Raw genomic sequence first — 26,170 nt, 5'->3', positions numbered from 1 at the left:
AGCACATATATATTCAAAGAACACTGTGTTTTTTACAGATCACTACATTACATATAAAGTTAATTCTACTCAAATTAACTTTAAAAATACAAGAAGGATTCAAAACACACATCTTTAAAATACCCACCAAATATTATGCTTGGCATTTTAAAGTACTTTTCTCTTAATTCTCACAAGATTTTCTTGTTTATTAACCCCATTTTAATGTTGGGGAAACGAAGTCTGAGAGGTCCTGTAACTAGTGAGACCAGAGCTGGTATTCAAACCTAGTACAAGTCAAAGGGTGTAACTATTTCTGCTTTTTGCAATTCTGTAGTCTTTAATTTAAGTGAGTACCTATTATCATCATAATTTGAGGAAGAGTTCTATTTTAACAAATACATTAAATAAATATATCAACCTTACCAACTTGACTCAAAAACAAAATTGAAGCCAACGTGCAAAAAAATTCAATTAATGCTATTTAAAGCTTTGTGAAGCTAATTAATCATACAGTTTAAATTCTCATTACTTCTTAAGTGAGGGCCAGAGAATTTCAAGTCCTTCTAATTTCATGGGTTTCTCCTAGTCCAATCCCTGATGGCAGGGACCTGGTTTTACCCAATATTAGATATTAAACTTGGATGAAACAGTGGATGCCAGCACACAGTAAGTGCTCAATAATTATTTGTTGACTGAATGCAATCTTATATACGCCTGGTGCTTTGAAACTTACAAATAGTTTTCAATCATATTATTGTTTGTGACCTCTGCAATAATGCTGTGTGCGACTCAGGGCCAATTATTATTAGCCTCACTTTGTAGATAAGAAAACTGAAACTCAGAATAAATTGTGTAATCTGCTCAAAACTTCTTGGATTTGACTGCAAATCAAGGTCTCTTGAGTACAAAGGACAAAGGTTTTTTTTGTTTTTTCCTGCTACAAATACTCCCTCATTAAGGAATGTTAATTTACATTAATGTTTGGCAAAACTATGCCTCTTATTTAAATAAAACACTGAAATGGACAGACTTAGATGATACCAAACCATATGTTCAAGTGTGAGGTCACAGTTTATTTGAAGTATCTGAAGGTGGTCTCATCACGCCGCCCATATCTTATAAACCAGATCAGCAGTTGTCAACCACGATGCTGGGTCAGCACAGCGTTGACGCATCTGAGATCAATATGTAAGAAGGGAGAGGGTTTGCCGCTGGAAATTTCGATATTATCCAAGCAGCATGAACCACCGTTACCAACAGGAAGGTTAGCCATAAGCAGCATCAGTGGGGAAAACATGGTTGGGAACCAGAGACACAGAATGATTATCAAAAGCCCAAAACAAAGAAAAGATAAATGATGGTGGTGATGGATACCCCAATTACCCTGATTTGCTAATTACATATGATATACATGTATCAAAATAGCACATGTACCCCCCCAAAAATGTAAAACTATCATGTATCTAAAAAAAGCCCAGACAGTAAGGATCACATCTACTTGGTTAACTATGTGTTGATACAGCTTTTTTTTTTTTTTGAGATTTTTATCTTTAGATCATTTTGATCAAATTGGATCATTTTTAAGAAAAACTTCTATGTGCTTATATAAAGTCAGGTTTGGAAAACGACAGTTGTAGCAAAAGCAAATCAAGCCAAAAAAATAAATGTGTGAGTGTGTGTGTGGATCTCTTATAACATGAAGTTAATTGAAATTAAAATGTTTAAAGGGATTCATTTTCACTGGAGCTATCTCCATGTGTGAAAATAAACACATCTTATTCTCAATTACCTATGGTCTTATTGGCTCTCCACTAACACTTGAAGAACATGACTAAGCCAAGTTATGCATTACTCAATGCTTTTTAGCCGTATCTCTTAAACTTTTTTACCTCGGTCTAATCCCTGGTCATAGCCTCTGGGAAACTCAACACTACGCAGAAAGGGCCTTGTGCTTTATGGTCTTATGTAAAAGAACCTATCACCCAAAAGTCATGGGATATGTTGCTGACTCAACCTACAGAAGGGTTTCAGGTTGGATCAGCAACATATCCCAAGAGTCAAGGCCGCCAAACTTCCTCTTAAGGCCAAGTCACAGCAAGTTTACTGAGAAGACTACGTGGATACCCGTAGCGACTGCTGGAGCTCACTCCAAAACCAACATCTATAAAAAGAAACTTCTCTTCGATCTCCCCACCGAATCAGAAAACCTGTGTAGTCGCCCAGTAGGAAAGAGAGGAGAAACCACTTCTCTTAGTCACTCTGGCCTCTCTTGGGAAAGAATCCAACTTCTGGATATTCAGTAAGACGATGTGTCTGGTGGTTTTATCCATTAAAAGTCAGGGATCTTCACGTGGCAATGTAATCACCTCTGTAAGTCCCCAAGAGGTAGGAAATGGGGAGAGGATGACCACCTGTGTGATCGCTGCCGCTCTCCAGGCGCTGTTTCTGTGACCTAGCTGTCGGAGTGCAGTCACCTTACCTGTGCACCATGTGGGGACCACCAGATAATTAAGTTACACTCAGTTTGAGATATTTCTCCTAATCTATTTTAATACATCCCCAGTCCCCCCATACAAGCCTGAGAGTTAAAATATCGTCACAAAACAGCTGTGACCCTATTCTTCAACTATCACCTCCCCTTACGTCATCTCAAGCCCCTTCAAAGTTCTATCTGCTGGTTAGTAGGAGTGTCCCCAGGGCTGACCTCAGGTGCAGCAGGGACAAGCTCCCTCCTCCCTGAATCCATCTTCCCCCATCCTTCTGGGAGGCCTCTGTAAGGCCTCAGGGAGGGCCTCAGCTCCTGCCCTGCTCCAGGCCCTGCAACAAGAAAAGTGCCCTCCCTGTCACAGCGTGTGTCCTCTGTGGTGCCCCTGAAGCTCCATGGTGGCTCCAGTCACCTTCTACTGTCACCCCCACACCCAGACCTACCACCCCAGTTACCACCCAAGGCAGTGGTCATAGAAGTCCCTGGGTTCAGTGCCAAGGTGGGAGAATGAACAATGCCTATTGTTCCTGGATGCTCCAGAGAAACGGAACCAACAGGAGGGAGGGTGAATGTGTGTATGTATGTGTGCATATAATCAGAGAAACAGAACCAACAGGATGTGTGTGTACACATAAAGAGTAAGAGAGAGGTGTGTGTGTGTGTGTATACATATACATATATATAGAGAGAAATCATATAAGAGAACAAGAACCAGAAGGATATATGTGTGTGTCTGTGTATATATATAGAAAGAGAGGTGTGTGTGTGTCTGTATGTATATATATACACACATATATATTCAGAGAAACAGAACCAAGAGGATGTGTATGTGTATGTATATATATACACATATTTGTGTGTGTCTGTGTGTGTATATATATAGAGAGAGAGAGACAGAGAGAGAGAGAGAGAGAGAGAGATTTTAGGGAATTGGCTTATGTGACTGTAGCTTTCAAGTCCAAAATCTGCAGGGTAGACGAGCAGGCTGGAAGACCCAGGGAAGAGCGGATGTTGCAGAGCCCAAAGGCAGTCCACTGGCAGGATTCTGTCTTTTGGGGGGAGTTCAGTCTTTTCTCTTAAAGCCTTCTGCTGTTTGGATGAGGCCCACCCACATTATGGAAGGCAATCTGCTGTATGCAAAGCCTACCGATTTAAATGTTCATCTCATCTAAAAAATACCTTCACAGAAACATCCAGGATAATGTTTGACCAAATATCTAGGTATGGTGGCCTAGCCAAGTAGACACAAAAAATTACCCTTAGCCTCTTTTGTTGGATATTCTGGTAGCTGTCCTTGGGGTCCCACTTTCTTTTTGGTGGGCTCACAGCTCTAAACCAGTCATTCTCAACTTTCCCAGGACATTTGTCACAACTGGGCAGAACTACTGGCATCTAGTGGGTAGAGGCCAGGGATGCTGCAAAACATCCTCTAACACAGCAGTCCCCAACCCTTTTGGCGCCAGGGACCATTTTCATGGAAGACAATTTTTCCATCGACCAGGGAGTGGGGACATGGTTTCTGGATGATTCAAGCACATTACATTTATTGTGCACTTAATATCTATTATTATTACATTGTAATATATAATGAAATAATTATTCAACTCACCATAGATTGGGGACTGCTGCTCTAATAAACAGCACAACCCCCAACGACAGAATCTTCCAGTCCCAAATGCCAATAGTAGCATTGCACTTGAGAAACTCTGCTCCAAATGGCCTGTTCACCTCCTGTCTCTCCAAGCCTGTTCGTTATTGCTTCATCCTCTCTGGCCTCCCCTCGGGTCACAGAACGTGCCAATTCCTTCCCTCCTCAGGGGCTTTGCAGTTGTCATTCTCACTGCCCAAAGCACCCTGCTTCTTGCATGGCTGATTCCCTGTCATCTTTCGAGTCTCACCAAGAAATCCCGCTCCCTAATCCCTCTCAATTTCATTAATCTGATTATTTCTTCATCACTGGCTGACATTTGCTTATTTTACCTCATGCATCAGGGGTCTGGGTCCCCTCGAATGTACGCAGGATGGGTAGCCATCACTATTCCCCAGTGACAAGTACCGGCTCTGGCACCCAGTAAGTGCTCAACAAATACTTTGGAATTAAGGAAGAAAGGAATGTCTCAGACATTTTTGACAAATGCAGTTCTTCCCATGTGCTTGATTTTATACACATACACACACACACACACCCCCACATGCCCCACCAGCTCAGATGTGTGCTTATAGGATCCGTTTCCGAAGAGTCACCACGACAATAGTTTCCATACACAGGCCCTGCCCCCAGAACACATGAGCCCAGATCTTTTCCCAAGGACATCCCTCTCCCAAGACATGACTCGGTCCCTCACGACAACATATCTGAGCTCTACCCTATTAGTCTTCCAAACATGCAGCAATAGCATAGATTCAAGGTGAGACCCCTGCTATAGATCTAGTAACTTAAGAGAGATTGACCACAAAATGTGCTTAGTTTGAGAAACCTAAGCAGGGACCATTAAAACAATTCACTTTAAAAATACAATGAATTGTACTATCTGTGACCACAGACCCCTCCTTACAGAAATGGGGCCAAGGTCAACTAGCCAGGCCCATCTAGCAGGGCATCTCCCTCTCCACCTGTCCGTCCCAACTCCTTCCCCACTTCCTCTTCCGTTACATTCTGCCACATCCTGATGGTGGCAGCTAAGAATTTAGAGATGCCTCTGAAGTGACTCAGTGTGTGGGTATGACTGTTTATTTTTAGTCCTTTGCTTTTTCCCCTATAAATACTTATAAATGCCGTTTCTCACCGCCTTGCCCCCACCAGGGCACACGACATGCTCCTGATGACGTCCTCTCCCTCGATCCTTCTGTTCTCAGTTCTGCCCACCATGGAACTGGCCGCCTCTGCCATCTCTAAATGTGGACTCAATCCTCTTCTCGACTAAATATCGATCAGGTGGGCAGGAAGTTATTTCCTTCGGCATACCCACTGTTCAGGAAGAGAGATTGAGATCTTTGAGACAGGGCCACCTGAGAAACTGCCACCAGGGAAACAGCTCTGACGCTGGACTTCCTTGGTACCTTCGTTCAAAACACCCCTGTCCAGGCAGGGGTCCAGCTGCTGAGCCATCTGCGTCTGCAGGTGCAGAAGCAGCGAAGAGCCAGCGGTGTTTGCCCTCCGCACTGCGTGTGGGTGACCGCAAGATGCTGGGTGTGCTCCCTCCATGGCCGTAGCTGGGGTTCCCAGCATAGTGGAAGACAGTGCCAGGAACAGGTGGCAACAGCACACGTTTCCCACAACACTTGTAACAATGAGGGGGCAGAAGGACCCTCTGCAGTGCCACTCAGCCTACATAGGAAAGAGTAGAATCTGTCCAGTTTAATTTTTTATCGTTCTATGACCAAATAATTGGAAACCATCTAAACCCATTTTCTTGTTGCTGCAAGGAGGCAAGGCCCAGCATGGGCGGGTGGCGTGCCCAAAGCTGCACACACAAGTTACGGGAAAGCCAAGTCTGGCTTAGTCAGTTCTCTCTTGCTATAACTGAATACCTGAGACTGGGTATTTTAGAAAGAAAAACATATTTCTTATAGTTCTAGAGGCTAGGAAGTTCAAGGTCAAGGAGCTGCATCTGGTGAGGGCCTTCTTGCTGGTGGGGACTCTCTGCAGAGACCGGACATGGTGCGGGACATCACAAGGTGAGGGTGCTCATGAGAGATGGCCAAACAGGCTTTTATAACAGACCCACTCTCATGATAACTAAACCACTTCCCCAATAACCCGTTAGTCCATTAATCTATTAATCCATTCAGGAGCCAATCACCTCCCAAAGGTCCCACCTCTCAACACCGCCACATTGTGGACCAAGCATCCAACACAGGAACTTTTGCAGGACACATTCAAACCATGGCAGACGCCCTGACTCCTAGAGTACGATCCCATAACAACTGCTCCATGTCGTCCTTTTTTTCCCCTCCTGTCCCATTTGTCTTCATTATATAAACTATCCTTTCCCCATTCCATGGGTTTCTTCTGGGGGTCAAGAACCCCCACCCTCCCCCCAAGCTCCTGGAAACTCTGATTAGTCCAGTGGATGGTCAAATGGCCCCAGTTGAAATAATGGGAATTCTTTTTGAAAATTGATATGGCCGTACAGGTCATGAGAGGTATATTAGTCAGGGTAGGCTAACTGCTGTGACAAACAACATCGCCATTGCAGTGGCTTCACGCTATAGGGGCTTTGTTTGTTTGTTTGTTTGTTTTTGCTCACTTAATGGTGCAATGTGCGTGTTTGCCAAATGGCCCTCCGTGCGGTGAATTAGGAACCCACCCTCCCCGCCTCCCCTGGGTCACATAGTCCTCGCCGTGGCCCTGCAGCCTGCTGGCAGCTGGAGACAGAGGCGGGGCGGGGCGGCGGAGACGCACGAGGGAGGACGCGGCACGGCTGCCCACGTCCCGTTAGTCAGAAGCCGTCACGTGCTCACACCTAATTGCAAGGGAGGAGTGGGACAAGTGACCAGTGGGAGTTACGAGAATTCGTCTTTGCTGCCATGTGGAAAAGAAGCCTGCTGGAAAATGAAGCCGAATCCTAGCAACGCCGGGAAACAGCAGAGAAAAAGATTTGGGAAACATTACCTGAACCCCCGGACAGAGGCATGTCTGACGCTGGACCAACTCCTGCAGCTATCATTTCAAAGAAAGCATTCGTCTGTTCACCAAAGTGTATTCAGCAGGATAATAATCCCGCGGGTTGGCGGATAACAAGAAGTTTGAAACCCTAAGTAGGTGTCTGGAGCGGCCGCGCTGGAGCAGGACCGCGGAATCCTCACCGGCCCGCCGCCGCCTCCTCCGGCCGCCCGCCGCAGTGGGGCCCAGCAAGGCGCCAGCGGGCACCGCCTGGCCCGGCCCGGCGCCTGGGGCCTCTGCCTCCTGCCTCGGGCTTCTGGACGCTGCAAGGGACTGGCTCAGCAGTCTCGCAGGGGCAGCCCCAGGGGCAGGGAGTCGGTGCACCCCGGAGCCCCCCTTGACCAGGGCGGGTCAGGAGCAGATGGATAAACGGGCCACCTTTCGTCTCCTGGGGGACAATTCTGAGACACACCGGATAGGGCTCTAGTCAGAGGCTCCCGATATCCTGCTGTCTTTTTCCCAAATTTTTACCCTGCTTTCCTATGTTTTGGTTTTATTTTCCAGGAGAAAGTCCTGCAAAGTCAAGCACCAGGTGCCCTGCCTGGCCGCCGGCTCAGCCACACGTCCCTGTCCTGGCTCCTCTCCTTCTCTTCCCCGCTCCCCTTGGCTTCTTGCCCCTGCCCTCCGGGCTCAGGCTTCCTAATAAACGCCCCCCACACAGTCTTTGGCAGGCTCCGCTTTTGAGAGAACCCAGGCTGAGACAGTTTTTTTGCTGAAAGAAAGGAACTTAATACACCAATATGCACTGTGATTCTCCCAGAAGGAGCAGTGTACTGAACTTCCCAAAGGTATTGACTGGGCCACTCATTTTTTTTCTTCTTCTTTCTAGAAACCTGTACAACTACAATAAACTGCCTCTCTATTGATTTTGTTTCTTGATTATAGGATATCTAATTCTCTAATTTTTTATGTCCCCAACCAGATCACAAGTGCTGAAGGAGCAGACATTGATCCACTGAGCCATTGATCAGCCCCCACCGGCACCCAGCACTAAGTCAGACACACAATGAATACTCAGTAGACACTTGCAATGTGTTTGCAAGTGAGAAAGTAAGAAAGGGTTTAGGAGCAGTAATTGATGGTCAGCCCGTCTTGGATTTGGAGATGTAGTTAACAGTGGTGTCCTTGTAAATTCTCCTCATTTTCCTACTTATTAATGGCTAGCAAATTGCGATTGTCAATCAAAATCAAAATATGTGTGCTGTCTCCTTGAACCCTGGGTGTTATGAGTTTTTCCTATTTATTTAACACCTATTTGTTTATTCACAGAGAAAAAGAGCTTTGATATGGGTAGCGTGTAATAAATTTATTATTACTGAGAGCCACCACCTATTAAAAGACAATTATTTGACTCCTTACCTGATCTTTTAGATACATCTTTGTGTCTAATTTTTAGTTTCACCAGGGTCCTGGAAGATAGGGATTGTCATCCACACCTTAGGGAGATTAAGGAACTGACCCACCTTCACAGGTGGCACAGGTAGAATCAGACCCACACTCATCTGAATTCAAAACCACTATCCCCTAAATAAATATCCATTTGACTGATGTGAGAAAAATCAGAGATTTGAAAGGTTAAATGACACAATATATGTGGCTCACACTGTCCATAGCACATAATAAATTCTCAAAAATGCTTGCTGGTAGGATTATTATGATTATCATTATTACTGTCATTATTTCTACTAGTATTATTATCATTATTCAAAGACTCTGACCCTTCAGACCTCCTAATTTCTAGGACTTAGAAACACCTATGGTGTTAAAATTTTAAGTACAACTTTAAATGCCCTACACCAATGACAGAAGGTAAAATAACAAAAATCTGACAAGTCAATAAACACACTATCAAAATGCAGAATAAATGAATGAATTTAAATAACACCTATCTCTAAAGGGCTTGTAATTATCCACAGATTTCTACCTCTTTAATTGATTTTTTTCATGAGCTACCTCAATGAGAAGTATTTATTCCAACTGAACAGAAAATGTTGAAGACGGAGCCTTGCGTGAGTAAGCTATGGGAGGGGCAAGCTGGTAACAATGTTCTGGGACATCAGGGAAGAGTGTTTCTTAGTATGTAAATCAAAGACCATATTCCAGCTTCAGGATGTCCCAAGTTGATGTTTACACCGAAATGGCAGGGAGATTGGTGAGGAAGGAAATCAACTTCTGCGAACTACTAAACACTGAGTCACTTTACCTAGAAAGACTGTGTAACTTTCCTTCTCTAGGAGTGCAATTTCCAATGTATAATCTGCGTTCCAAAAGCAAGTCAGTTACTTGGTATCTGTTGCTCAGAACTCTTTTTCCCACATTCACCTAGTGCAGTCAGGTCCTGGGGCCAACCCAGAGACATCTGTTATTAATACATGAATAATACAACCAGGGCACCATAATCACGGCTACCTGCACACCGTAGACAACAACAGGAAAGTGCTCCTGGGATTCCACCCCAGGGTGGCAAGAGTGTGTCTTCCACCCTGCAGCCCTGCCTCTTACCTGCTAGCCAGGAAGAAGGAGCAGAGACCCCATTGCATCTCTGAGGTAGGGGACAGTGGCTGTGCTGGCGAACTAGAGCCCCACTAGAGCCCCACTCTTAGGTGGGGCTCTAGAACATGGCATGAGGATGGGCACAGGTGATTCCAACCCTGGTAATGGGCCGCTAGTGGCTCCTCAGCTTTCTGTCCACTGTTCTTCCATGTTTAGGTTACAACACGCCCAATTCCTTTGCAGAAATCACCCCGTTCCCATTGGTGGGACCACACATGAAGATATTCTGTCCTTCTCTGACTGAGGGATAGGGCTTAGATCCAAGCCAGGCCTAATCCTTCCTGGGACATGGATTCTTGGGCAGAGGTTGCAGAATGAAGGGGGGAAAAGTATCACCTTGGAAAAGCTATCACTCATGCCTGCATTTATTCAATAAATACTACTGAGCACCATTCCAGGAGCTAGAGACTTCGGAGTGAACAAGTCAGACAAAAATCCCTACCCCTGTGAAGCTGACATTTAGTGGGAGGAGCAAGGGGCAAACAATAAAAAGTAAAATAAATAAAATGTGTAATAGTGTAATAAAAACCCTAGAAAAAAGTAGGGCAAGGAAGGGGGACAGAGAGGAAGCTGGATGAAGCTGTGATTGCAAACAGTTCTCACCCACATGGCAGCGGAGGAGCCATGAAGCCTCACGGGGAGGTGGTTGCTGGCAGAGGACACAACTGCACAGACCTGAGTGGAGGGGGCCCAGCAAAGTCAAGAGCAAGCAAAGAGGCCACGCTGAATGCCGGGAGAGAGAGAGTAGTAGTAGGGAGGGGCTAGGGCAATTATGGGGACAGAATGTGCAGGGCTTTGTAGGCCATTGGAAGCAGTTTGCCTTCCCTTCTGAGCCTGTCCCAATCAGCTATTGCTTTGAAACAAACCGCTGCAGACTCTCTGTGGCACACAGATGTTAATATAAGCAATTCTCTTCCTCACGTGCATGCAGGTCAGCGTAGAGCCAGCCCATCCAGTCTGAGCTCAACCAGGCTGCTCTAAGTGACAAGTGAGGTCCTTTCTGTTGCACGTGTCTCTCACCTTCCTGGACCAATCCAGCTCATTCACAGTGTCAGCAGGGTGCAGAAGGCAAGTGGGAACGCACAACAACTTTTAAGGCCTAAACTCAGAACAGGGATGCTGTCATCTCTGACTACCTCTCCCCGCTTCTGTCCACTTGCTCAAAGCAAGTACATGGCCAAGCTGCACCCAAGAAATGGGGGAGCAGATTTCACCTCTCGTGGGAGGGACAGCAAAGTCATATGGCAAAGGGAGGGATGGAGAAGTGGGACTAACACCAGAGAGCCATGGAATGTTCTAAGCAGATGAGTGACCTAATCCGACTTCCGTTTAACAACATCAGTCTGGTTGGTGTGTTGAAAATAGACTGTACGAGAACGAAGGTGGGATGCGGGAGCCCACTTAGAAGCTGTTGCATGATTCCTTGTCAAACATCGTGGTGACATAGATCAGCAGGAGAACAGAAGCGTTAGTGAGAAGTGGCAAATTCTGGAAATGTTTTGAAACTATGGATGGAAATAAATCATGATTCAAAGGTTCTGAGTCAGGCATCTGTAAAGAGAGAGTTAACATTTTTGAGACAAACGGACTGTGGGAAGAGTGAGTTGGAGGCAAGGGAAGGCGGGAGCCTAGTTTGGGACATGTTAAATTGCAACGTGCATTCAGTGTCCAAGCAGAGATACCAAATAGGCAGTTGGACATCAGGCTGCAGTTCAGGAGAGCGGTCCGGACTGAAAATACAGATTTTAGAGTCCTCAGCAAGGAGATGGTCTGTTAATTTTTTATTGCCATGTAACAAATTACCACAAACTGAGCTTCTTAAAACAGTACCCATTGTCTCACATTCTGCAGGTCAGAAGTCTGGACACAGTGTGGCTGGGGTCTCTGCTGGGGCTCTCACAGGCTGGAATCAGGGTGTCGGCTGCAGGGAGTCTTTGGTCCTTTTCCAAGCAGACTGGTTGATGGTGGAGTTCAGTTCCTTGTGGCTGTAGGATTGAGGACCCCATTTTCCTGCCGCCTAATGGTCAGGGGTCACTCTCTGCTCCCCAAAGCTGCCCACAGTTCGCTGCCTTGTCGCCCCTCTATGACATGGCAATTTTCTTCTTCAAAGCCAGCAGAGAATCTCTTTCTCATAGAATCTTTCACTCCAGGAAGGGCCTCATCCCTCTATTCAGAGCTCAGGTGATTGGGTCAGGCAAACCCAGGATAATCACCCTTTTGATCAACTGAAAGTCGACTGATTAGTGCCTGATCACAGAAGTGATGCCCCGTCATATCCGTAGTCTTGACACAGTCAAGGGGAGGGGACCATTCAGGGGGGTGAGGATGTTGAGGCCCATCTTAGAATTCTGACAACTACAAATAGTTATTTAAAACTGTGGGATTTGATGAGATCACCAAGTTGAGTACAGAGAGAAAAGAATATTAGTTCCTACCTAGACTTCTAGAGCTGCCCAAATCTTTGTCACTTGCAACATTCAGAGCAGATTTCTGTTACAACCAACAAACACCAATGGATTCATCTCTGGATAAGTCTTATTCACACCAAGGTTTGAGACCCATTAGCTCGGAACAACAGATTAAGATGCAGAAAAATGCTGAGTCTTTTGTACCCAAAATTCAGAAATAAGATTTGTCTACATTTCCAAGGAAATCCCATCTAAATGACTCTCTTGATATTTACTTAATGGAAAGAGAGGAACCTCCGAGTAAAGAATATGCAAACATGGCTAAATAGTGTTCTGTGGTTCACTCTAGAAGAATAACTTATTTCTACTTCTAAATCAGTGACAACTATTAATAGTTTGTGACAATTCTTTTGGTTCCACCCATTGTTTTCGTCTTGGGTGTGGTGGGTGAAGAAGCAAAGGGGAACATGCAACAAGGGAGCAAGAATGTGACAAATGTAGAAAAACTCATGTAACCAGTGGCCTCCCTGACATCCTACCTTCCCAAACCTTTGCTTCCATAAAGGCAGCAGAGCACAGGGACAAAAGCACAGACGTTAGCAAGAGACAAATCTGGGTTTAAATTCTAACGCTTCCATTCACCAGCTGTGCCACTTTTACCTCATAACCTGACTTTTTCTGCGTCTCTTTTTTCTCATCTGTCAAATGCAGTAATATTACCTTCCTCCCTGGGTTCTTAAAAGAATTAAAGGTGATAATGGACGTAGGCACGTTTACATCGCAGACTAAGTAACGGCTGCAGTGACTGTTGCTGTGGCTATTGTGCCTGTTACTCTCTTTGAAATAGGAACTGGGAGGATGACCTCCCTTTGTCTCTTAGTGTTGGCAAACACACAGACCGGAAACCTTAAGAGAGAAAAGCTGTAAATAGCATGAGGCGGCAGCAGCAGCAGCACGGCCTGTTCATCTCCTTTGCCCTAATCATGACTTGCTATTATTATCTGGTTCTCATCTAAGCTTAGCTTTGGATTGGACAGAATAGTAATAGGTGCGGGGGAAAACAAAAAACCAAAAAGACCAACCCTGGTCAGTTGAGCTATGCTACATAAATGCACACCAAGGCAATGAGATAGGTATTGTGAAGTCCAGGAAAAGTAAAAGCAAAGTAGAACATTAAAAAGCTTTTTTTGGAGTGAATGCAAACTCTGAATGATTGAACCATTTATGCCTTTGGTCCCTGGATCAATATGGGGAAACATCACTTAAGATGTGCATGCCATGGTGTCTGTTCTCTTGAACATTTTTAACTAGACAACTATACAGTATAACAACAGAATGTTATGTGGTTAAACTTGTTAAACTTGTAGATGTTTTTCCACACTTATCTACGCTATAATTCTCTTTTCTGATACATTTAAAATCCCTACATTGCCTTATGCACGTTAATAATTAAGATTTATGCCAGACCTAACTGTTAATTTTTCTCAATAAATCTCACAGTTCTACTAGTGAAACGAATTGCACGCACCCACCATTACATGATTTGTTTTAACATTCCTTGATTCCAAGGATTATCTTCATCCTAAAAGTAAAGATAAAGATGAGTCAAATGTTCCCTCTTGGAGCTCCTCTTACTTACCAATGCTTTAAACAAATCAGCTGCCACTTGGTTATAAATGACAAGGTCTAAGTATACATGAATCTCACCCTGTCATTTTTCTCAGGTATAGATGCCCTCGCACCAAAATGTCTCCATTCCAAGGGATTTGATGGCATCACAAGCAACAGAAAAGGGCAAGAGGTCCAGGGCAAACATAATTGAAAGTTTTCTTGACCTAATAGTCCTGGGTCAACATGTTCTTATCCTCATCCAAGTTTAACCTTAGCTAAATTATAGTAATAATATTTTAAGCCAGAATATAAAACAGTTGTATGTTTAGCTAAAGTGGGAGAGAGGGATTTTGACAATAAAAAATGCAAATATGTACTAGGACAAATGATTAAAATAGTATTTGACCTGTGGATCCTATGTTATACTTCCCATTTTGATTTGTAAGCACTTAGGGGAAGAAGGAAAAGTAAACAATTTATAGGAAAGGATCAAGATTATTTTGTAATGTATCCATATTCTGTACATGAGATTCAACAAATAAATATCATAGGTATTTGGGGTCCAAATCAACTGGGTTTGTGAGTCTGTGGGTTATTGATTTCACCTGCCATTTTGTCAGATGCTAACTCAGTGTGAGGTCACCACATGAATTACCAATTTAATGCATTCAGTGGTGCTCCAGGGCCTTGGTGGAATAGCTAATTGCACTCACTAAGCAATACCTAAATTAACTAAAAGGTGAGAGAAAATTTTTAGAGGTCAGAAAATTACTGCACATACGTACTCTTTGACTCCCAATATTTGCATATATACTCGTTTCTCTCCCTGTCTCCTTTTTCTCCTACTTTTTCACCTCTTTTCATTTTCCCTCCCTTTTTGCTTTCTTCCATATTTATGGTGAGACATCAATAGTCTCACGGGTGTTATTTAAAACCAAAGAGCTTATTCACTCTTAGCTCATATTATTTAGGATTACTGATACCTGTTCTACAGTTTCATCACATTTCCTAGGAATTATTTAAGATCCACTAAGTTCACCATTGTGTAGGATTCATTCAACTGAGTTTCCTTTGAATCAAATGCAGAAATTGACTCCAGTTGTCGATGCAGGATGTTCATAACTCAAAACCAACAGGAAGTCTAGTGAGGTAATGAAGAAGAGGGAAGGGGATTAGATACCAATAAATAAAGCCCTTTTCATGGTAAGAGAAATCTGGCAACCACAAACCGATAAGGAAGGGCCTGGGGCTGCCTTCCAAAGAGATGCCAATAAAGAGAGCTGATTCTGAATTCAGAGGAAGCAGCTGCCTGCCAGGGAAGGGTGAGGCCAACTGGAAGGGCAGAGAGGCAGTGGGGGTGGTGGAGGCAGCAAAAAACCCCAGTCAGAACTCCAGTGTTGCGTCTTGGATTTGATGCTACAAGCTGCATGGCTGCGCGCCATTCATTTCATCTCTCTGCGTCTTAGTTCCCTCGTCTGTATAATGTAGATCATAAAAACTCACTGCGGAGAATTGTTCTAAGGCTCAACTGAAGGTGGTGGCAGCCCCTTATAAAGTGGAAAGTGATTACAAATGTTTATGTTAGCCCTTATTGTTAGTGCTGGATTTGTGGCCCAATCTTATGATCTTTGCAACACAGGACATGTCTCTGCCTCCGTGCAGTACAAGTTGGAGTGTTTCAAAGAAAATTTCAGAAAAGGAGCCTTTATACCTGAGGAATGGAAAAAAACGATCCTATCTCTTGGCTACTTAGATGGAGTGCTGGCGCTCAGGCATGTTTCGAAGTATGAAAAGTTAATTTTCTGGTGTTCGTAACACCCTTTCCCTATCCAATCTTACCCTACCCAATCCTTCTCTAGGAAGTATTTTCCTTTTCCTTCCTTCTTTGCACTATTTATTCTTCTCTTCTCAAAACCTGATCCCAGAAAGAATACTAAAAAACCCCTTGTATTAGTTACATTAGGTTTTTAATCTAAGAGTTTTAACCAATGCGAAATGTATGACTCACTTATCTGGAAGTCTCGATAAGGGGTGAATGATCCAGAGATTGGACAATGTCATGAAACACTCGAGTTCATTCTCTCTCTCTGCTCTGTTAAACACAATGTCAGCTTCATCCTAAGGTTGTTTTCCGTGTGGTTATAGGATGGTTGCATGTATCCAATTAGGGCCCTATGCTTCATATCCAAGAAGTGGCAAGTGACAGAGGAGAGGGGAGGGAGGGAGGAAGAAGATGCTTTCCCCCAGCCACTGAATCAAAGCCCTCCCTTCTGTCTAATTGGACCAACATATCTTGTTTGCCCCAGGCTGTCATGCGTGGAATGCCATGCTCTGTCTGAGTTCTTGAACCAGTTACTAATAAAAGGAAGATTACCATGATTGGCTGAGACTAATCAGGGTCTCTCCTTCCCTAACGGTGGGTTAATCTTCCAACCCCCATTGCTGCTATAGGCAAGGTGGCTAGTAGAAGGGATAGTGTGGCATTAACCACAATACCCAGTACACCCCAAAGGCAAACGTTATTGATGAGACTTCTTGTGTCACTTCTCCCAGAGACATCTGCATTTTATCAAAGGGAGAAACAAGACAAAGGAACGAATCACTGACATTTTATATTTCAAAGACCTGATTGGGAAAGACTCCCTTAATGACTCTAATATTGCATCCTCAAGGTGATAGACCAGATTTGGGAGGCAAGGAGACTTCTCAATGTCAGTGAGAGGGAAGGAAGAGTCTGGGAATATAGGCCAGTCCAGGAGGACTTTTACCTTAAGAATTGCTGTCAGGTGTGCACAGCCCAAGAGGAGGTGTGATACCTTGGGGTGGGGGTAGGAGGACTTAGATCAAGGCTGAGAAATGGCAGAATGAAGACCAGATGAAGGTATTAGTGTTAATCAAGCATAGAAGTTGAGGAGCAGCCAGCAAGGTCAGGAAGTTTGGGAATTAAATCAGAAAGAGCTGAGCATGAGGTCCTTCAGAGAAAGCCTAGTGGTAGTGACATATTCTTAGAGGAGTCACTGAGAAGACATGGTCAGTTCTGAGGCAGTATTTATTAACTACCAAGTGAGAAGGGAAGATGTTCTCTTTAGCTTTGATGTCAGTGGGCTTTTATTGCTTTCTGTATTACTTTTTAAGTATGTTTAGCTCAACAAACTGAATGAATTATCTCTACCAAGAGGGTATCCTATTTAAAGATATAGTGTCTAAATGAAGCAGAAATCATGTAGAAATATAGCATAAAACTATTTTTGGAGATCTCTAATAGCATTTATCGGTATATTTTGTTGGATTAGCAGGGCTATCTTCCAAACTGTATCTTTCACCTTAATAGAACAGACCGCTGTTTGGGTGGGATTTGTAAGTATTAATTATATTTAGTCTTTCTAATCAAGATAAGCCTGCTTTGGATGTTGCCTAAACAAACAAGTAACTGTTTGTATTAACCATGACTCTTTGGGCTTCAAATGATGAAAACTCAATTCAAACTAGTTCTTGCACATAAGACAATCGCTTATTTCTGGAACGTCTAGAATTAACACTAGCTTCAGACACAACTGGTGTTGGGATCAAAATTATGTCTCCAGGATTCAGTTTCCCCATTCTTCATCTCTCTTGACCTAGCTTGGCTTCATTCTTCAAACTGTGTCTCTCCAAGATAACCTCCAGTGGCTGTCACCCAAATCCTCTCAGCATAGAAATTCCAGCAGAAAAAACTGGTTAATTGCAATGGTATAACAATTCTAGATGGATAGCAGATCTACTTAGAATAATTATAAAATAAACTTTAAAAAGAAACACAGAGGAGAACATCTTCATGACTTTTAGCTGGGGTTCTCCAGAAAGACAGAACCAAGAGAAGGTATATATATATATATATATATATATATACACACACACACACACATACACACACACACACATACACTAGTTGTGAGTCAATTTCTTAAAATAAACCTATACATATATACAGTATATACAATGGTATAATATTTATTCATTTAGTTATTTTAAGGAACTGACTCACAGAATGAGCTGAGAACTCCCAAGACCTGCAATCAACATGCTGGAGCCCAGGAGAGCTAGTGTGTATCTCTAGTCTGAATCGAAAGTCCAACACCCAGGAAAGCCAATGGTGTAAGTTTCATCCAAGGGCGAAAGAAGACCAATGTCACAGCTTTACAGTCAGGCACGTCGCAAGTTAAAACTTTTAGGGGCTGCCGCGATTGACTCAAATTGGCTCATATGCCCATCTATGAACCAATGACCACAGCGTGCACAAGGGGTGCTCTGAGTCAGGTGCCTCACTCCTATGGTCAGGGGAAGGCAGGCCACTGTCATCTCCGGCCACGCCAAGTTCACGTGGAACAGACGGGGTTAGCACCAAAAGGAGAACAAAGGGCAGTTCTCAGAAGGACCCTGAAAAATCACGGTGGGCAGGGAGAGGCCACGGTTACCACAGTCCCCCCCACTCTCTGGGTCTTGATCTTTCCTCCATGACTTCCCGAAAGGTAATTCAAACATGTTCAGTGCCCCACCTTGAATATAAAATCATGATAATTCCCATCCACCCGCATCGGAGTGATATTTAAAAATCGCCTAATAGATTAAGAGTTCAGCAAATTTAATATAATGAAATGTTTAGTAATACACATGACAGAGGAGACAAAGAATACTACCGTGATGAAAGTGTTTACTAACCTCCAGTGGAGTCTGGCCTAATTAGATGGTAATCACAGTGAGCTGGTACACAGTGTTCCTACATAAGAAACAGGCACAATGAATGTTTGATCTGAGTACTGATAATCCCGGCCGGGTTCTGCTTTTAGAACCTAAGTCTTCAAAGGAGGAAACTTTTACCTAAATATTTTTGTATGTGCTTTGCTCCTTTATGATTAGCTTTGAAGGATTAAAAAAAAAATTCCACCAAATCACATGAGCAGAGATGTGTTTCAGCATGCCTGAAAGTCGTTTAAATCACTCTCCATTAGAATTCTGCTTTCAGCACTTTAACAAGTGCGCTGAGCTGGGGAGGCGGCACAGTATTTGTTTTATTGACAGATTCTACTGCTATCTGTTATCCTGCTGTGGGCTTTGTTTGTAGTTTATAACAGGGCAATTAAAGACATTGCTCCTTAGATACATAGTGAGATTGTTTATGTGAAAGTCATTTTGCTAATTAGAAATTATTATGTTAATATGCATCACTCTTTAGAACTATCCTACCCATCCAAACACTAACTTCTCACTAGCATCTCTGAGAAACTTCCACAGTCAAAAATACCTGAACATGAAGTCTGTAGAATAGTTCACGTGTAATATATTCACCTAGTAATAAGGAGCAGTTACATTGCCCTTACTAAGAAAAGAACTGCTTACTTAGATGCAACAGTGGACCACGCGTATAAAAATCTACTTTACAAAGTGGTTGCAAAACTTAGCAAAAACAACAAGAACTCTACTTACCTTAAAGAATTGTAAAATTCAAACAGTTTACATTAATAAAATTATTTGTTATAACAACACACACACAAAAAAAACCCAGGACATTTGGGGATTTGTTTGTTTGTTTTGGCAAATGACTATCACACTATAATTCCTCCTGAATAACACTGGCCCCAAAAGAAAGCAAGATGCAAATTGCAACCTATTTGTGGGGCAGTGACAGCAAGGAGCTGCCTTTTCTGTAATTGTCTGTGCCCTCAGGGACGCCATGCCTTGCTTATCTGAGCGTGAGCTGGCTGCTGCGTTCAGTCTGGACCTCTCCATGTCTGCACTCGTGGGCTGCTAAACTAAGCAGGCCTCTCCACGCAGGTGGCCTCACTTGTCTGCTTGCTTTGTGGCCCAGTGACAAACTCTTGGCGTTATCGTGGGTGTTACACACCAAAGTCCACAGAGACACGGGAGAAGTCAATTGGTCTAAAGTCACAAGGGAAAAATAGGCACAGGTCTCCTGGACCCTTTTATTTCAGTGTTTCTGTGAGCCTTCTCTTTTATATTAATGTATGTATGTTGGGGTGAAGGTTGGGGTAGAAGAATAATGATCACAATTCTTTATTTGGAGGAGGGGATTTTTACAGTGGAACAAATACATCTAGTTCTTATTCCATACATATTTGCATTTGCATGCATGATCCTACAAAAAAAAAATTAAAAACTAGCAAACAACCTCACTTAAAAGTCATGCTTCATAGAGAGAAAGATCTAGATTTAAGGGTAGCTGCTTAGGAACAGTGTCTCTGTGAGGGTAGTGATGGTGTCCTGCTTACCATTTATCTCCACTGCCGAGGACATGCCTGGCACATAAATATCTACCCTGTGAATGATCAAATGCTAGTTCTCAGAAGTATTTGATTCATCACAGGAGCTCAGTTAGTGTTTATCTCCATGAAACCTCTTCCTCCTAATGCTCCAATCTTTTGAAGAGGGAAGTTATAATCTGTGTGCCCCATAAAGAAAGGAGCCTGTGTGACCCAGCCACCATCAGGCTGCAGGCTCTGTCTTATGAGGCTTTAAGAAGGACATGGCATTTTGGCCGAGTGGTACGTTTCCCCAGTGAATGGGGGAAGGAAAAGGTACTCTAGGAGGGGGAAAAAGTACTCAAAAAGCAGAGGTGAAAAACCACAAGGGATGATCTGTTGGAGAAGAGACTAGGAAACAGAGCCAAATCCTAGTGGTTCTTAAATGCCAAAATAATACTTCTTTCCTGTTCTACTCTCCTGAGTTAGCTCAGCTGTCAGATGGGTTGTGTGCGTGAGATGGCCTACCGCAGTGCCAGGAAGTGACATTATAACATGATCCCCAGGTTCAGTCTGTTTCCCCCTGCCGGGGACAAGGACTTCACAACCCTAGAGGCTGTGCTCAGCTGGTGGGCATTTGGAGCCGCACGCCTGCTGGTAATCCTTTTAGAGCCTCTGCTAAATCAGTCCTCACTTTGTGCTTCTCCTAAGAGAACCAGCCGTTAAGTCTTACATGTCTGAAGGCTGAGATAATTAGACTTATAGACACAGTGCAAAAGTGTTTGAGAAATGTTGTGGATGCCTTGATGTTTCAAAGTAGGCCTTGAATTCTACTTTCTTTAAAGTGATTGCTTAGGAACACGGAAGTCCAAATCATAAGTTGAGGGCCGTATGCATTCTTAACATCTAGCACAAGTCATCACATACGCTATAAATAATAGACTCTTAGAAACCTTTCCCTTAATAACAAAAGGGCACCAAGTGGCCTCAGCACTACAGTCAGATCCTGGGGACCCTTTTGGTTGGAGAGGTCCAGAAAATCTTGGGGGAGTCCCTTGGGGACTGAGAGGCAATGGCTACTCAACAATCAGTATGGAGATCCTAGGTTAAATCACATGAAATTACTGATATCTAATCATTTTTGGTCTACAAACCTGTCAATTTCATAGGGTTCTGCCTAATGCTTCACTGTTTTAATAACCAGCTCAGCCATCTCAGTATTTACATCCCAAAGACAAAGCAGGGATTATGTCTCCCTAAAAATGGACAAAGTTCAACTTTTTGGTTGTATTTAGCAAACACGAGTAGATATGATCTGCCAGGTATCTAGTTCACTCCATCCGTGCAGACAACCAGCTATTTTAAACCCCATTCAAAATCATAATAGCTAACATTTATTGAGCACACCCAAGCGTCTCACCCCAGATTTCCATTCAAGCTTCATCCTCAGCATGGCACAAGTACAAGGCGGGGGTTCCTCCCAGAGAAACTGCTGAGAAACACATGCCACCAATAACGAGGGATGCTTCACCTCTAATGGATAAAAGATAGATTCAAAATTCTTACCCTGGATACCACCTTTCTATTTGAACCACGTGTTTCCAACAGGAAAATTTTCTCCCGCAAGGCTGAGTTTGAGTCTCTCCCAGAGGATGGCCCACCTCCTTGTAGAAGTCTCGGTGGGGACCAGACTCGGCTTTGCCCTGAAGACAAAGGACCAAGTGGAGTTCGTGCTTCCTTCCTCTTAGCATAATTTCGCATTCTCCAACCAGGCAACTGAAATTAACAGAGAGAGAGAGAGAGAAGGGAAAAAAAAAAAATAAAACCTGATGATTTAATGCTGACCTAATCTTAAATCTTCAATTAGACTTTATTGGTCTTCTACTAGCTTATTTTTTGGGAATTTATTTATTTTTTTTCAATTTAAGTAATAGCCCAAATATTTGCTCCTAAGATTCAAGTCTTTGTCCCTCTTTCAATCAGATCATGACACCCAATTCACTTCATTCATTTATGTAGCTATTTTGAAAGCCTTTAGAATGACATGATCTCTCTCCTGAAACTCTGCTTTGAGAGAAAAATATGCAAATGGCATCCTTCCCTATCTCTGCCAAATATAAACCATTAGTACGTGACCCCTAGCAAGAGTGCTGCTGTGCTCATGTTCCGTGGAATGAGCCTCATGCAGGCACACTCTGGGAGGAGAACCAGTTATCTGGTCAGCCTCCTCGGAGGATCTGAATCTCATATGAATTTATTATCAGTGGGTTCCACCTGGTACAGGTATGTGTATAAATATATCTGAACAAGTTCTTTAACTCAAGACTTCATAAAGAATCCATCTAAAGTGATGAAATAAAAAACTGAAGAGACGTTACTAATTACCATAAACATGTACACACACAACACACACACACACACACACACACACACACACACCCAGCAGCAGCAGAACCACAGCTACCACCACCACACCTAGAAAACAAACCACAAATACTGTACTATAAAGTTCTAGTATTTACTTCTCAGCCCTTCTTTCTATGGAATTGGTAAAAAAAGAAAAATAAATTAGCCAGGTGGGGCTAAGGATACTGCCTCTGGCCTAGACTGTCTCCCCATCCTCTCTTGCTATCATAGACTCAGTTCTGCTGCCTGAAAACCCATTGCTAGGGATTCTAAATCTATTGCACCATTGGGCTGCTTCTTTTTGACATATTAGCTGCAAATGATTCTTAGTCTGCAGTTGCTTTAAGTGTCCATTTTAAGTTCACAGACTTTATCAACCACATTCCTACTGTGACTGCTTTCATTCAATGTCTTCCAAAATGCTGCCACCCGTGGACATGGCTTGGTGGTCGTGCTTACAAGCAGCCCTCTGCCTTCATTCTGCACCTTGAGTGACTCCATCATTGAAGCCCCGTCCAGCCTTCTCCCAGGCTGCAGCATTTTGGAGGGTTGTAAAAGCAACTGACTTCAATTGCCAGATTTTATCCAAACTGAAAGAGGTCTCTCAGACATGTGGAATTCGTGGACCTCTTGATAGACCCTGGGCAGCCCCTTCAAACCACTGTCTTTGGCCACAAAAGCTAGGAGACAGGGGCTCTATCTTCAGGTGTCAGCTGGAACAAATAGTAAATTCTTTTGGTATCCAGTTTTCTCAGGAGGACACTTTAAGGGGTACTAGGTCATTCTAGGGATGTGGCTTGAGCCATTAGAAACAGTGTTAGTGTTTGTTCAAGTCTGTATGGGCCAAGGTGGAGACCTACTTTAGAAGTGGGCTCTGAGAAGCCTAGCTGGAGTTTGGTCAAGGAGAGAATCACTGTCCGTGCCACATGTAAATGTCAATAATTGTAGTAGTAACCTGTGTGTGTGGAGGTGGAAGGGGGTGTTGCAGAGAATGCCTGAGCCACTACTGACCAATTTTGCAATCACTCTGGGCTATACCAACCTAGAAATATCCACTCTAAGTATGAACATCAGAAATTGCCAATATTTGATAGTTTGTGACCCACAAAAGCAGCAATTTCATACAATTCAATGGAATATTATTCACACTGCATTGAATCAACCTGGGAGACAGACCGACAGAAATCATCAACGCTGCCCAGTGGGTCTGCAGACGGGGGCAAGAGGCAGCCCACAGTGGTCTTACTTTGTTCCCTTTTGTTTCATTCCATTTTTAATCAAGAGGATTGCAACAATATACAGGTTATAAGTGCTTTCTTGTTTTTACTCCTATTTGGGTAGCTACATCTGAGAATAGCAGTGGGATTTCTTTCTCAGCTCTGGAACCTTCATCACTACAAAAAGGCGTATCGGTAGAATTTAAGAATAATTGGTCTAAATCCTATAGAAACAGAAAGCTATTGTTTCAAAATTTCTGAGGAAACATCTAACACAGAGGAATAAATTATCCTTTTACTTGAACTTCTCTGGTTGAGTTTCTCTATCAGTAACAGGGTACTATCATACCCACACAATACATTGACCCCATAATACAAATAAAAATGAGATGATGTGTAAGGCATTTAAAGGAATGATTCTATTATTTTTTAAATTTATATTCTATTTTAATTTTTCAAGTTAATCTGAATGTTGTTGCAAGGGGGGCATTAATCAAAGACATTACAAATAAACTTTACTTATGCTGGAATCCTCCTTTATGTATTTACCTGTATGTATGGAACCAGGCCATCCTCCATTGCCAAGATCAGAGCAATTATGATTTCAAAACAAAGATGTGGCCATAAGTAGTCTAAACCTTGGCAGCCTTGATCTTCCTCTTTTTAGTGCTTAATTGCCACAAAGTCAGAAATACTCAGCACTTCATGTCTTGCCTTTTAAATAAAAATGTTAAATCTATGCATTGTGGAAATGCCTTTAAAGTTTTGTCAAGTGCAGGCCAATTAGGGTCAGAGGATGTATCAGGAGATATCTTTACCTGTTGACATTTCCAAAAGGTTCCAGTCTTTGATAAGGGAGGAAGAAAGACTGAGAGGAGAAGTAAAAATGTTTAATCGGCCATTCCTTGATTACTGAGCCATAACCACACACTTTTTTTTTCAACACGACGGTGGCTATGCAGGTTGTATCAATCTGTTCAGGTTGTTATAACAAAATGCCACAGACCGAGTAGCTAAAACAGAAGACATTTATTTCACACCGTTCTGGAGGCTGGAAGTCCAATATCAAGGTGCTGGCAACTTGCTTCTTGGTGAGGTCCATCTTCCTGGCTTGCAGACAACTGTCTTCTCTCTGTGTCCTCACATGGTGGTGAGATAGAGTGAGAGAGAATATTCTGGTGTCTCTTTGGCTTCCTACAAGAGCACTAATCCCATCATGAGAACCCAAATTTCACGACCTCATCTACACCTAATCATCTCCTAAAGGCCCCATCTCCAAACACCATCACTTTGGGGGTCAAGGCTTCACCATATGCACTTGGAGGGTGGCCACAATTCAGTTCCATAGCACTGATTAACAACAACAACAACAACAACACAATCTCAAAGTTCTAGGTCATCTTAGAAAGCAGCTTTCTAGATATCTCAATTTAACAAATATTGATAAAATGCAGAGAGAGCCATTTTAAAACTAAGGTCCTCAAAGTTCTTCTGAACATAATCTCGCGTCTTTAGTTAGACTATGGCCACACTCCAGAAAGCTTACGTTATCCATTTCTTTGAGTGTGTATATTTCCTTTCTTTTGACTTATTTCCCCCAGCCATTTTTTAAACAATTTGGCTTAGTGTGCTAAAAATAGACTATATGCACTGTTTTTCCTCTTAGCTTTATTGTTGCACACTGATTTTTAATTGTCTTTGAGACTAGGAAAATCTCCTGTGAATGTAATCGGCTCACTTGATGGAAGCTCACGAGCGGATTAACGCAACCCTAGATGTGGGCCCAGGGTTCTTTCCAACTGCTTCAGCACTACCACTCCTTAGTCAGGCACCCTTTTGGAATTTATTTCTGTCCATGCAGAATCTGGGTATTAAATGCTCTGAGTTGCTATAGTTAGACAGACTCTATTTTTAGTAACAAACTGTTTCCCTGAGATACATACAGCTGCTCATTAATACTGGAAGCCTTTTCCACAAAGCTTGTATTCTCCTCCTTCCTTTTTAATGCTCAATAGGCTGAGGAGGGAAAATACAAACACAGGTTATATTTAGTTTTCTATTCAGCCATGTCCAGCCCTAAATCCAGAGGAAGTTATAAATACACCACAAGGAAAATGTTTCCTTTTAAGTAGCATGTTAATACCCAGCAGTATTGTGGTATAAAGGGTAGAAAGGAGCCTGTAACTCTAATAAGAGGGTCACTAAATTAAAATTTGGCTTTTTGAAGATATTGTCCAGCAAGTGGAGCGGATGTTCACATCATGTGTGTTGAAGACAGCCCAGGACATAGCAGATGCTCATTAAATCTTTGTAGAAGGAGGAAGGATTGATATTATAATTTGTAGCAGGTACCCAACAAAGGTTGAGTGCTTGAATGAATATATCGTTTTGTACAGTTTACTCTTGGAAAGCAGAGAGAACTCCCTCTGAAGCAAATCCCCTGAAAAGGTGAGCATTGCAAAACCACAAACTGTTCAACATATTCCCGGAAATGGGTCCAACTGTCAGCGTTTGCAAGTGTCTCAACTCCTTCCTCTGTGGTATTGAGCTTTCATTAACACCAAGGCAACAAGAGGCATTCCCTGCCTTTCCAAATCCTGGCTTGT

This window comes from Lemur catta, chromosome 8 (genome assembly GCF_020740605.2).
Source record: "Lemur catta isolate mLemCat1 chromosome 8, mLemCat1.pri, whole genome shotgun sequence".
NCBI classification, from domain to species: Eukaryota; Metazoa; Chordata; class Mammalia; order Primates; family Lemuridae; genus Lemur; species Lemur catta.
This window is presented reverse-complemented; position numbering follows the sequence as displayed.